Here is a 15225-nt window from a genome sequence, read left to right on the forward strand (position 1 = left end):
ACATCCAGAGAAATGAAGGAGACTCAGTGTGATTGAAAGCTTTGACAATGTCAGTCACTAGTCTGAGAGAAGATGGGGCAGGCGCTGGGCCTATGAGTCACATGACAATATTTCCAGAGCACTAAAGGGAACAATGGAGATTACTAAGGGACGGGAACAGCTTTATATGGCTATACTTTTGGTAGACCCATGAGCCTAACAATGGGACCACAATAATCAATTAACATTGCTTTTTAAAAATGTGTACGTGTATGTGGGTGTGTACAAATGTGAGTATGTGTGTTTGAGTGTGTATACAAGTATGAGTATGTGTGTATGAGTATGTGTGAGTCTGTATGTGTATGTGTTTATGTGTATATGAATGTGTGTATGTGTGTGAATGTGTATGTAAGTGTACATGTGAGTGTCTGTGTGTATATATATATACATATATATATATATGAGTGTCAGTATATGTATGTGAGTGTGCATGTGAGTGTGTGTATATACATATATGAGTGTCAGTATGTGTGTGTAAGTATGTGTGTATCTGTGTGTTTATGTGTGTATGAGTAGTGTGTATATGTGTGTGAGAGAGTGTGTATGTGAGTGTGTGTATAGTGTATGTGTACATGTGTATGTGTGCAAATGTGTTAGTGTGTGTGAGTGTGCATGTGTGCATGTGTGAATGCAGTGTGAAGCAGTGTGGTTGTGTAAGTTCGTGTGTGTGAATTCAGGCACAAGTAGAGCTCAGAGAACAACTTTGGGTGTCAGCCCTGACCTTCCACCTTGCCTGAGACAGGGTTCTTTCATTGTTCACTACATTTTCCAGGTGAGCTGGACCACAACCATCCAGGGATTCTTCCATCTCATTGTAGACAGGCTGGATTTGCTGTCCTATGCTGCCATGCATGGCTTTATGTGGCTTCTATGGACTCAAACTTGGGTCTTTGAGTTTGCCCAACAAGCATCTACTCATTTCTAGCACTGCTTTTAAACAGAACTTTCAACTTAAAGGATGGAAGAAGGGGAAAGGAGGGAAGAAAGGGGTGAGATAATAGGGGGAAGCTGCTTTTCTAGTTTTTGTGGCCAAGTCCCTGACAGGAAGCAACTTATGGAGAGAATTATTTTGGCTCATGGTTTCCAGGGGGAAGTCCATCCCGGCAGGGAAAGTGTGGTGACATACATCTGAACAGCAGGACCTTGCTTCCATCTGGCCTGATCAGGAAGCAGAGAGACAAAAAGAGAGATGAGAGTGTCTATACTCAGCTCCCTTCTCAAGCTTTTTTATTTAGTCTGGGACCCCAGCCTAAATAAATGTAGCTATACTTCAATATAATATGTATATATATATATATATATATATATATATATATATACCAACCAAACAAACAAACAAAAGAAACCTGCATCAAGTGTCTCAAGCCCATCAATAAGGAAGCTAAGGCAAAAGGATTAATACAAGCTGAAGGCCAGCCTGGACTACATAGAGCATCCCATTCATAGTGAGACTTGTCTCAATGTGGTGCTTGCAAAATGGCTCATGGGGTAAAGGCATTTGTTGTACAAGCCTGACAACCTGAGATCAATCCCCAGAACTCACAGGGGAGGGAAGGCACTGATATCCTCTGACCTCCAAATTCATTCATTCAGTCAGTCATTCACTTATTCATTCATCCATCCCCCTTTCTTGCACCCACATGCATATACATACATACATATATATATACATATATATATATACACACATATACATGCAATAACAATAAATGAAATTTTAAAATTTCTATAAAGGAAAAATCACTTATTGCAAATAACAAAATTAGATTCCCAGTTATGACTGCCTTACAACCTGCCATTTGAAATATAGTACACCAGCCATGAAAAACACCCAGGGGATACCTACTATGACATATTTAAGCATTTAAAGTTCACTTATAACAATAAAATAGAAAGCTCAAAAGCCTCATGCATGCACTATTTAGATACCACCAAAATATAAAGAATCCAGAAAACAGTAAAACTGGTAAAAAGGATATGTTATGTGTTCTGACTTGATTTTTAATAATTTTACAGCTGCTTTCAATTCAGATCTTTATTGAATCTTCCATACTAATCCATACTTTGCTGCCAATCACTTTGTTAAGAAATGCACAATTTGAATATGCTTGCCCATTTTACCCCCATAGTGTGTAAGCAACAGTTTCTTCTTATTGTAGTAACCAGGAATTGGCGAAAAGAATATACCTAAAACTCCTTTTGCTGGCTGGGTCTTTCAACTGCTTTTTCCCATGCTCTCTGGGACACTCATGACAATGTGTCCTCCAAGTCTCAGGCCTTCACCTGAGAGTCAGGAGGCCCCAACAAGTGAGAAGAGGCACACCCCAAGGCTGCCTGACTACAATCAGTGTTTACCCATCCACAAACAGGTAAGAAGTGTGGTTTTAAAGACAGCCAGATCTATTTCTATTCATCATTGTTATCTTTCTCAAGCAAAGCATAGTTTCTAAGCTTTCCTGAATCTGAGTTTTGTTTTCTGAACAGCAGATTGTTATATGTAAGGCAGATGTCTTCCAGCACATTTCTTGGCTGCTGTCTTTACTCCGTGATTCCATGAAAGTTTTCTTCACATTCTACAAAGTGGTAGGATCTCCAAAGGAAGGCAGTCTCGCCAGCTCAGAAAAGCATTTTCTATTTTAGCAGGATTAGAAGTATCCATGCACCATGGGCCACAGATACCACTGCTTGGCTTGAGGCCCCCGGATGCATCGCTGGAGAACAGATAAAGGTCTTTGGAGCTTTGTGGTCTTTTCTGAAACTTAGATTGCATCAGTTTCAAAGAATGTCTGACTTTGTCTGGCTGTCCAGAATATCTGCCTAAGTCCCCTTTACTCTTTGCATCTGTCTAAACAAGGGCAGAGGGCATGTTGAATATGATACAAAGCCAAGAGACAGTATACGGCTCTGGGGGCAAACTCAAGAGTCCACAGCAAGAATGACTCCAGACGAACTCAACCTGTTTTCTGCAAAAGCAGAATTTAAATGTTCTGTCTGCTAAAAGTGCATTTGAAAAATGAAATATTTCCATATGGCTTTATTTTCTTCTATATAAAAGGGTTAGACTAAATTCTGTCTTTTGAAAAACACAGCACTTTATGTACGTAGTGCTGATACATGCACTGAAGTCATCTGGAAAAAATACAAGCAGCTATAACAAATGCCAAATGCCAGAAGCAGCCAGTCTCATTCTAGTGAAAAAAAAAAATAGACAGAGGAATGTGTACAGGTGACAGGGCAAGCAGAAACAATCAAATATATCATACCAAGGTGACTGGAAAGTTCCAAAATGCGTTTTTCATACAAAAACAAAACAACAGAAAAAAAAAAAAACCAACCAAACCTCAGAATCTTCACATGGACATATTTCAGAAGCGTACAGTTGATAGTGGTATTACTCAAACCAGTCTCTAGACTTTGAGTTTTTGTTAGATAATTCTTTTTAATTCTTGAGAGAAAGCTACTATTGTTCAGGAGGAAACATATTATTACATGACGTTTTGAATCTCAAATAGAGAGATTCACCACATATTACACACACACACACACACACACACACACACACACACACACACACACAGTATTTAGCAATTTAGAACCCCCCCCCCCCAGAAGAAAACACTTTTTCAGGGTACATTATACCAAATTGTATTGGGACCTTACGTTCTTTTGGAATATAACACAGCTGCAAGCAAGAGTAACATTTCTGTCAGTTGTTTACCAAATAGCCATATCATTTTACTGGTGAGAGTCTGATAGAGTCCAGATAGCCCAAGAGAAGAAGCAGATTAGAAAAGAAGGGATCAAACCTTTCTTCACCATTTGCTATATAGAGTAAATCCAAGAGAGAAAGGAGAAATATTTCTAAGATCAAAGTTAATATGTTCAAATATAAAGGAATGCTTTGTATTTGTTGTTGGTTTTTTGTTGTCTTGTTTGGTTTTTGGTTGTTTTTAATTGAAACAGAATCTCATATGCCCAGGCTTCCTTGAACTCTATGTAGCCAAGTGCTACATAGAGTTAGTATTTCATTACTGTAAAAAGACACCATAACCAAGACAACTTTTATAAAGGACAATATTTAATTGGGGCTGGCTTACAGGTTCAGAGGTTCAGTCCATTATATCATGGCAGGAAGCACGGCATCATACAGGCAGAGATGGTGCTGGGGGATCTGAGAGTTCTACATTTTGAACCAAAGGCAGCAAGGAACAGACTGGCAGCTGGGAGGAGGGTCTCTTCCACATGGGCAGAGCTTCAAGGCCCATCCCCAGTGATGTGCTTCCTCCAACAAGGCCATACCCACTCCAACAAGGTCACACTTCCTAGTAGTGCCACTTTCCATGGACCAAGCATATTCAAACCACCACATCATGAATGACCTTGAACTAGTGATTGGTCTGGCTCATCTTGCTAGTGATAGGATTGTAGGTATGTACAACCACAACCAGATTACTACACAATAAGGATCCAACTCAAAGCTCTATGCATACTAGGCAAGAAATTTACCAATTGCACTACATTCCTGGGCCTTCTTTCTTACTGTGGTATGTGTGTGTGGTCATCTGTGGTCATGTGTGAGGGTGGGTGTCAGATGATGACCATAGGGTCATTCTACAAGTTCTACCCATATTTTTTGTTGTTGTTGTTCTGTTCTGTTCTGTTTTGTTTTGTCTTTCTACAACCTAGAACTTGCCAGGGAGACCAGACTGGTTGATCAGCAAGATTCTGAGTCCCACCTATCTTCCCACCCCTAGTGCTAGGGTGGGTAACAGTGCATACCTCTATGCTATGCCTATTTGTTCTTAACATGGATTCTAAGGATGTGCAAGCATTTTATCAACTGACCCATGTCCCTACTCCCACCCAATTTCTTTAATATATAGCTTTTCCCTCCTTTTGTTCAGAACAGAACTTTATTTTGGTTGTAACATAAAGAAACATCTCACAGAGGACCAGAATTGCTCAAGGCTTTAGAAAACACTTCATGGACTAATGAGTGTAATTCCCCTGTCTCAGCTCATTCAGATAGCAGACTCGTTCCATTTCCTTCCATGTGCCACCAGATTCCACCCCACTCCCCTGCCATTATTTTCCCCCACTTTGTTTTGTCTTTCCCTTCAGTAAACTCGACACCCTGGTAATTCAATCTCTATTCAATGTCATGGTTGAATCAAATGGCTGTCACTCAAAATATAACCCACAGCTCAAACTATAGCATGCTTGAGTGATCAGGGCAAATATCCACAAATCTGGAATTTCTGGGGTTTTAGCCATGGAGCTGCTAAGTGGCTTTATATAAGATCTCCACCTCCAGAGAACAGGTCAAATCCTGCTTGTACTGACTGGGACCAGGCAGGGTGAGACCCTGGGGAGAAGCATTCCACCTGAAATTCTGCTGTTGATTGGAGAGCTGATGGGGAAGGGATTTCAGCAACCTTGGCCACCACAGCCCTGACCTCACAAGGTGGAGGCAGGAATTAGCAAATAATGGGAAAGCTTAACAAACTGTCACTTTCACACCAAGGTAGCCATCCTGGAAAGACAGAAAGGGGGCCTGGCTTAAAGATGGCTTTACTCTTGCAGTATAAATATTCAGGTTTCCCAGCAGGGGAAAAAATCATTTTCATTCCTACTGCTAGCTCTACTTAAACAAGTCTGAAGGCCAATAAAAACACAGCACTGGTTTACAAGGGTGAAGAGAAATGGAGGACGATGGTGAATCTTCCTTAGGTTCAGAAGTTTAAAGGGAAAATCCTAAGTATGGAAAATGACAAGTTGTATTGATGTTTTCTTTTTAACAATTCAAGATATGAACCAGGCCCAGGCATACTGTACAAATATTATTAGACAGAGAATAGAAAGCACTTGAAAGTCTAGTGTAGAGGAACACCTGGAGAAATGTGTTGCCCTCTCGAGTTGGAAGTTACAAGCACTCGAACACACAAACACAGCCTATGAACCTGTTGCATGTTAGCTGAGCTGCCTGAGAAGAGCTGAGAGGAACCCAGAGGAGTTGAAATTGGGGTTAGGAAAATGGGCTGACAAGATCCAGAGCTGAGCAGCACACCCCCGCTCCCAACCCCCATCAGAGACTTTTGCCAAGCAAATTCACTCCTAAGAACGAACGGGACAAATAGGTCCTCACTCAGCCCTGTGACAAAGCAGGCTCTACATGAATTTTTGTAGAATTGAATTGTTGAAATCACCAGGATTCAGATGGAGACCTGGGGATAGGGGTGTCTGTCATTCTGCTCAAGCAGAGCGGTTTGAGAAGGAAGAGATTTCAGAACTGAATAGACTCCTGTGTGACTGACAGAAAAAGGAGAGGAAAAGCAAACAACAAGAGGATGAATGATGAAAATCAAATGGATGTGGAGCCATTTAAGTAATTGGGTCAAAGGATAGTAAATGCAGTTCAATTTAGGATAATGTTCAATAAATCGCTTTAAGAAATAACCTAGGGAATACAGGTTAAATGGAACAGCCATGTCGGAGATTGATCTGCAAGATACAATAAAAAAAAAATCATTGAAGCTGCCCTCTGGAGCATGACCAGTTTTACTGAAAAGGTCACAGCTACTCTAACAGCAAGAACGCAGACCCCCAGACCCCGGAGCAGCTGCCCTCATTCACAAACCCTTTCCTGCTGCCCTATGCTAATAAAGAGTTACTCAATTTCTAGACGCTCTGTAAACTTAATATATTTTAATATCAGTGTAGGCCTTTCCAAATTCTTCTCTTTGGAGAGGGGCTTGGAAAAGTTGACAATTTTATTCATAGATAAAAGCTCATGGTACAAATGTGCAACCTTCTTGTCAAATTCTTCAGTGGCCACAGCTGAAGGAGGGGGTTCCTCTAAAGAAACTAGGAACAGCATAAGTGAGGTGTCAGCTAAGGAAGCTTATGCTCGCTTCAGGGATAGACAGAGTTTGCAGTCCTCTGATTGGCATTTGGCTGTTTGAATTTAAATAGGGCTCCTTTAGTTATGCACAAGAAAGTTTGGAATAGCAGTTCATTTCAATGGAGAGCATGGTGCTCAACTCCTAGTAGTACACAGTAAATATTAAGAACCACTCCACTCCACCTGGAAAGTCCTGGGAGAATTTGTGGGAAGAATTGCCTTCCTTTATTCTATCCTTTCACTGGAATGCCCCTGGTGTGCAGTTAGTGATGGAATGGCCTCAATTTTGTTAGTGAATTCCAGGCACTATCTAAGTTGGTTTCCAGGGAATAGAAGCCTGGAGCAGTGGTCCTCATCCTTCCTAATTCTGTGATCCTTTAATGCAGTTCCTCATGTTGTGGTGACCCCCAAACCAAAAAATTATTTTGTTACTATGTCATATCTGTAATTTTACTACTGTTATGAATCCTAATGTAAATGTTTTTAGAGACGGAGGTTTACCAAAGGGGTCATGACTCACAGGTTGTATGTTCAAGTATACACGTGTGTAGGGATGAGCATGTGTGTACATGCATGGGAAGTCCAGAAGATAACATCAGGTGTCAGCCCTTGTCAGGCTCTCTCATTGGCCTGCATCTTGCCAAGTGAACTAGATTCGCTGGCTAGTAACCCCAAAGGATCTGTTGTCTCCACTTCCCTAGTGCTGGGATTACAAGTGAGGAGCACTGAGCAGCTACTCCATGTGCATTTTAAGGGCTGAGCTCAGGTTCTTACATTTTCACAGCATGCAGTCTATTGACTAAACCAACATCCCAAGCATGAAACAATGTTCAGTCATGGTGAAAGAAGTAGATGTGGTAGAACTGGCCATAGAAAAGGAGAGAAGAGCAGAGGGGAAAAATTCCACCCAGACTGTTCTGAGGACAGTGGAGGAACTGTACAATAAAGACTATAAATAACTACCAGTGACACAGGAGGAAAGCTGAAGCATGACAGACCACGACTCTAGTACTACAACTCTATTCCAGCACAAACTAGGTCTGTCTTTCCCTTAACAACTACCATTTATCAACACTCAAACATCCAGAAGCTACAGTGACTGAAAATACTGTGGTAGACTCTCAATGACTGTTATAAATAAATAATCATAGGAGAAGTCAAATCAATAGAACAATTGAATGAAAACTGCATGTGTATGCACAAACACATTTTCTCCTTCTCTCCCTCCCTCCCTTCCTCCTTCTGTCCTTCCACAGAAATATATGATTCCAATGTAAAAACAGAAAAAAAAAGTTTTGTTCCAAACTAGTAAAAATACTCAAATTAGTCCCTCTACTTCTATCTAATAATTATCTTACAATATTTCATTGGCCTCTTTTTTTTAAAAGAATAATTTGCTATCTATTCTCAAGAGCAGTTCCCAAATAAAATTGATTTCATCATGATTCAAACTTAACAACACTTTTAGTAAAGAAACACTAGATAAACACTAGGAGAGCTAATTCTTTGTGCCAAACAACCAAACAGATGTGAGTCCTACCACTTCCTACCTTTCCAAAAGACTATGATTAATGGAGAATTATAGGAATACTCTAATTCTTGTTGAAAAGCTTGATCGATTTATTGGTGCCTGCAGCCAAATAATAACCAGGTCCATGCTTCAAATCACTGCAGAGAACCCAGAATCTGGGGCTCATCAAGGTTCTGTCCTTCACTGCAAGACCTGTGCCAAGAGCGTTTCCTTCCAGCTCAGCAATCCTTCTTCCTTTCTACATAAATTCTACATACTTTTCCTTTGCTCCTGCCTTGGTGAACATTTTTTGTGGCAGCCTTGCAAGTGATTTCTGTCCTTTGAAGATTCCTTAAAGTTACACCACGCTTCTACTCCCTGGGCTTGGAATGGTTTCCACTTTCCACCAGAATGAGAACTTCCACCAAAGTGTCAGGGCAGCAGCGATCCCCCAGGAAGCCGTTGCTGACCCAGTTATGTCTAGACTAGGATGGGCTCTCCTGCCCTGTGTTCTCATAGGGTTAGACTCTCCTGCCCTCTGTCTCCCCAGTACTTCATCTTCACACATTGTTATTAATTTCTATTTAATTGTTTGCCTTCCCAGCTGGAGTTTAACACCCCAAGGAAAATATTATAGTATTTGCTATCTAATGATTGTTAGGTAGATAAAAAAGAAAAAAAAAAAACCCTCCAAAGTTTTATCAGCTGTTAGCATCTAAATTTTATGTATCCTCATGTGATTAACCACAATTTTTTTAAATTAATTGTCTTCAGGAAGTTTTTCAGCCATTCTTCATTTAGTAGTTGAATTATGGGAGATGAGGGGCATTTAACTAGTCAAGTTTCAGCTTCCCTTGCAGCTATACTCTGGCGAATAATGTGATTTGAATTGATGTGTACAGCTTCTAGGTTGTGTCATTTAAAAAAAAGTTTCTTTTCCATTTAATCTTTCCCTGTTCATAAAATCTAGAAAACAAAAGCAAACATCAGTTGTCAATCAGCATCATCCAGAGAGATAAAAATACAAGATAGGCCACAAGGCAAAGGAAACCTCATCTCTGCTATTCATTTGACACTCTCCTACATCAAAAGCAAACTTTTCTTTTGTCTATACTTCTGAATTTTCTTCTTTTTTTCTCTCTCTCACTCTTCTCAATATTTATTCATATATTTACCATAATAATTTATCTCAATCATTTGCATCAATTTCTGATTCCTGTAGCTTAATTCTGTGTACAAATGAGACAAGTGTCCTATTAAAGCATCCAAGTATGTTTTATCAATACCATTATGTATACAGGGAACTTTCAATTATTTAATATTCATATCATCATCTATCAATAAATACTGTAATAGAGTATAACACCTATGAATATCATCTGCACTTTGCATAAAAACACTTTGTATACTCATGGTAACTCATGGCTGCCTACCTAATTTGGAACTGTAAGAAAAATTGTGCTAAGAAATACAAGTTGCCCTCTATCACTGTGGAGCATAAGAGCCTTTATGTCAACAGTACATCCAGCAAGAACTAAACATTTCGTGGTATCTTTTATCCATCCATAAGTCCTTGGAGGCTAGAAGTAAGGAAAGAGCACTCTTGTGGAGTGCTTATGGAAGCAGCCTTTGGCTGTCAAGTCACACCTTATATATTTGGATTTTTAAAAAGTCAATGTTTGCTGTTAGAACTAATAAATCACAACGAGGCACTACAATAGACTTTTTCATAACTCCAAGGCCTCAAAGGCTGAAGGAATCCTCACAATGGTTGGCAAGGGTTGCTTCACTTTGCAATGCTTTTAAGACACATCCAGAAATGACACATTAAGAGCTGGACTCAGCCTTTGCCATGATGGCTGCAGTGGTTTGTAGATTTAAGTGCCTTGAATGAGCCAGGTAAAAATAAACCAAATTCTCCTCAAAATCATAATGCTGCTACCTAGAATCTCCCTTTAGAGAACCAGAGAGCCCATCTTCTATGAGCCCTTGTTCTAAGACCAGAGATATCCTTTTCTATGGGCCACCCTTGCTTACTTTCAATTAGAGCCACAGTGGATGCTGTGTTTCCCAGAACTCATTCCCACGGATAACAATACCACTTTTGGGAGGTTATTTGAGCAAATGTCATCTTTCCAGTGAAGCCCATTCTGGCTACCATGTCTGAAACTCCAAGTCTCTCTGATGCTTTGTCCTTGCAACATGACTTTTACAAGTGTATAATTTACAAGTGTCTCTGGTTTATTTATCTCTGGTGTATCTATTCCCTATAATAAGAACACAAGATTCCTGAGGACAGAGAAGTGATTATCATGGCTCAGTGTTGTAGTCTAATGCCCAGAACAGTACAAAACTCAACAAAGAAGAGAGGATTTGAGGGTACTTGTCAAACAATGAATAAAAGTGAAGGGGTATATTTTACATGTATATTTTCATTGAGCACTCACTACAGTCTACATCGTCTGATCCTGGAGGTTGCTCACTCATCCTGACAGTACCAGGCATATGAGCCATCTGAACGCCCCTCATTTGCTTTGTTTGTGTTGTTTCACATAGAAGCCGGGGTCAATGCATCAGTGAGATGTCATTATACAATGGGAAAGCCTCAACTCATTGGCCTAGCACAATAATATTCATCTGTAGTCTAAGTGGTTCAGGAGGCTGAAACAAGAGGATTATTTGAGCCTAAGGTGTTCAACACCTGCCTGAGCAACATAGAGACTTTATCTTGAAACTCTGAAAAGAACAAAGATTTTTTAAAAATTGTTTTGCCTTCTGTTTTGAGTTGATTTTTGTTCTAAGTAGACACTTGTACCCCCAGAATGTGTGGTCTTTTTTAAATATAGGGCCTTTCTGAATGTAAACAAGTGAAGAGATAATTATGGAAGATCTTTTTTTATTAAATGTTTTCTTTATTTACAATATCTCCTTTCCCTTTCCCAGGTTCCCCTCTAAATAAATAAATAAAAATAAAAAACAAAAACTAAAAGAAACCACTGTTCCCTCCCCCCCCCTCCTGCTCACCACCCCACCCCCTCCTACTTACTGGCTCTGACATCCCCCTACACTGGGGCATAGAACCTTCACAGGGCCAAGGGTCTCTCCTCCCATTGATGACCAATTTGGCCATGCTCTGCTATACGCATGCTGCTGGAGCCATGAGTCCCACAATGTATACTCTTCGGTTGGAGTTTTAGTCCCTGGGAGCTCTGAGGGTACTAGTTAGTTCATATTGTTGTTCGTCCTATGGGGCTGCAAACCCTTCAGCTCCTTGGATCCTTTCTCTAGCTCCTTCATTAGGGATCTATGATCAGTTGAATGAATGGCTGTGAGCCTCTACTTCTGTATTAGTTGGGCATTGGCAGAGCCTCTCAGGAGACAGCTATATCAGGCTCCTGTCAGCCAGCACTTGCTGGCATCCACAATAGTGTCTAGATTTGATAATTGAACATGGGAAGGATTCTCAGGTGGAGCAGTCTCTGAATTGTCCTTCCTTTACTCTCTGCTCCATAGTTAGTCTCTACAATTCCTTCCATGGGTATTCTGTTCCCCCTTTTAAGAAGGAACGAAGTATCCACACTTTGGTCTTCCTTCTTCTTGAGTTTCTTGTGGTTTGTGGTTTGTACTTTGTGTATTCCGATCTTCTGGGCTAATATCCACTTATCAGAGAATGCACAGCATGTATGTTCTTTTGTGATTGGGTTACCTCACTCAGGATGATATTCTCCAGATCCATCCATTTCCCTAAGAATTTCATAAATTCATTGTTTTTAATAGCTGAGTAGTACTCCATTGTGTAGATGTACCACATTTTCTGTATCCATTCCTCTGTTGAGGGGCATCTGGGTTGTTTCCAGTTTCTGGCTATTATAAATAAGGCTATTATGAACATAGTGGAGCATGTGTCCTTATTACATGTTGGAGCATCATCTGGGTATATGCCCAGGAGTGGTAAAACTGGGTCCTCTGATAGTATTATGTCCAATTTCCGGAGGAACCACCAAACTGATTTGCAGAGTGGTTGTACCAGCTTGCAGTCCCACCAGCAATGAAGGAATGTTCCTCTTTCTCCACAACCTCACCAGCATTTACTGTCACCTGAGGGGGTTTTTTTGTTTGTTTGTTTGTTTGTTTGTTTGTTTGAGACAGGATTTCTCTATATAGCCCTGGCTGTCCTGGAACTCACCCTGTAGACCAGGCTGGCCTCGAACTCAGAAATCCGCCTGTCTCTGCCTCCCAAGTGCTGGGATTAAAGGCATGTACCACCACTGCCCGGCGTCACCTGAGTTTTTTATCCTAGCCATTCTGTCTGGTGTGAGGTGGAATTTCAGGGTCATTTTGATTTGCATTTCCCTGATGACTAGGGATGTTGAACATTTCTTTAGGTGCTTCTCAGCCATTGGTATTTGTCAGTTGAGAATTCTTTGTTTAGCTCTGTACCCCATTTTTAATAGGGTTACTTGGTTCTCTGGAGTCTAACTTCTTGAGTTCTTTGTATATATTGAATATTAGCCTTCTATCAGATATAGGATTGGTAAAGATCTTTTCCCAATTTGTTGGTTGCCTTTTCATACTATTGACAGTGTCCTTTGCCTTACAAAAGCTTTGCAATTTCATGAGGTCCCATTTGTCAATTCTTGATCTTAGAGCATAAGCTATTGGTGTTCTGTTCAGGAAATTTTCCCCTGTGCCTATGCGCTCGAGGCTCTTCCCCACTTTCTTTTCTGTTAGTTTCAGTGTATCTGGTTTTATGTGGAGGTCCCTGATCCACTTGGACTTGAGCTTTGTACAAGGAGATAGGAATGGGTCAATTTGCATTCTTCTACATGCTAACTGTTTGTTGAGCCAGCACCATTTGTTGAAAATGCAATCTTTTTTCCACTGGATGGTTTTAGCTCCTTTGTCAAAGATCAAGTGACCATAGGTGTGTGGGTTCATTTCTGGGTCTTCAGTCCTATTCCATTGATCTACCTGTCTGTTGCTGTACCAATACCATGCAGTTTTTATCACAATTGCTCTGTAGTACAGCTTAAGTTCAGGGATGGTGATTCTACCAGAGGCTCCTTTATTGTTGAGAATGGTTTTGGCTATCCTGTTTGGTTTTTTATTTTTATTTTTTTGTTATTCCAGATTAATTTGCAAATTGCTCTTTAATAAACAGAAAACCAGTAGTCAACATCAAACTAAATGGAGAGAAACTTGAAGCAATCCCACTAAAATCAGAGACTAGACAAGGCTGCCCACTCTCTCCCTACCTATTCAATATTGTACTTGAAGTCCTAGCCAGAGCAATTAGACAACAAAAGGAGATCAAAGGGATATGAATTGGAAAGGAAGAAGGCAAATTATTACTATTTGCTGATGATATGATAGTATACTTAAGTGACCCCAAAAATTCCACCAGAGAGCTCTTAAACCTGATAAACAACTTCAGCAAAGTAGCTGGAAATAAAATTAACTCAAGCAAATCAGTGGCCTTCCTCTACACAAAGGATAAACAGGCAGAGAAAGAAATTAGGGAAACAACACCCTTCACAATAGTCACAAATAAAATAAAATATCTTGGTGTGACTCTAACTAAGCAAGCAAAAGTTCTGTTTGACAAAACTTCAAATCTCTGAAGAAGGAAATTGAAGAAGATCTCAGAAGATGGAAAGATCTCCCATGCTCGTGGATTGGCAGGATTAATATAATAAAAATGGCCATCTTGCCGAAAGCAATCTACAGATTCAATGCAATTCCTATCAAAATTCTAACTCAATTCTTCACAGACTTAGAAAGAGCAATTTGCAAATTATGGAAGATCTTAATCCACCCTGAGTAGTAAACCAATAAAAAGGAAAATAGAAATATCAAAATGGATGTGCACATAGGGAAGCAGAATAAGGGCACACCAGGAAGACATAGCACATATATAAGTGTGTGTGTGCTTAGAATAATGGAGCTACAGGCCAAGGAATGCTATAAGGAGACCCATAAAGCTCCAGACAAGCTGAGACAGCCTAGAAAACTTTCCTTCAGGCATCAGCAAGCACCACTCTGCCTCTGTAATGTGAGACAATACATTTCTATTGCTTTTAGCCACCTAAATCCTAGTCCTAAAAAACAGAGAAGCCTTACACAAGCTTGATGAGGACTTAGATTCTACTAGTCCTCACCTCTCTATCTCAAGTCCTAGGTAGGAGTGAGCAAGCTCAGGAAATTCTAGTCATGTGCTACCAAGCTAACCACTAACAACCTGTAGGACTTCAATCTTTTCTTTTTTCATGCCTACAAAAGAAGTTGTCTTTCCCATCAGCTGTCTGAAGTCTAGGGTTTGAGTTTGAATCTTGACTGATTTTAGATATGTGTCAAACAGTAAATCAGAGGCTGTGTCTAAGGAGTCTCACTGTACCAGTGGCTCTAAGACAACACAGACCTAGATACAGAGGTGGGAAGGAGGCAAACATGCAGCAATAGATGTTGGCACCCATACACATTCCCTCAGCACTAAGTTCAGCAAGGCTGCTTATAGGAAATGCCTGTCACTAATCTCCACATTCCACTCACTGCCCTCGGGAGCACTCTTCAACTCATGATTCAAAGAGAGTTAGCAGATAAATATGGCATCACCCTTAGTCTATGGCCAGCTAACTCTGAGGTGTTCCAGAGTCATACTTGAGTTTCCCAAGGGTTTTGAGCTTTAGTTGCTCACACTGGTTAATATATCACCAGAGTCTATTCAGTCAGTCTTATCAAACTATCGTCTTATAAGCAGCAAAAATTTATTTCTACC

The sequence above is a fragment of the Mastomys coucha genome, unplaced genomic scaffold, assembly GCF_008632895.1.
Source record: "Mastomys coucha isolate ucsf_1 unplaced genomic scaffold, UCSF_Mcou_1 pScaffold8, whole genome shotgun sequence".
NCBI lineage: Eukaryota > Metazoa > Chordata > Mammalia > Rodentia > Muridae > Mastomys > Mastomys coucha.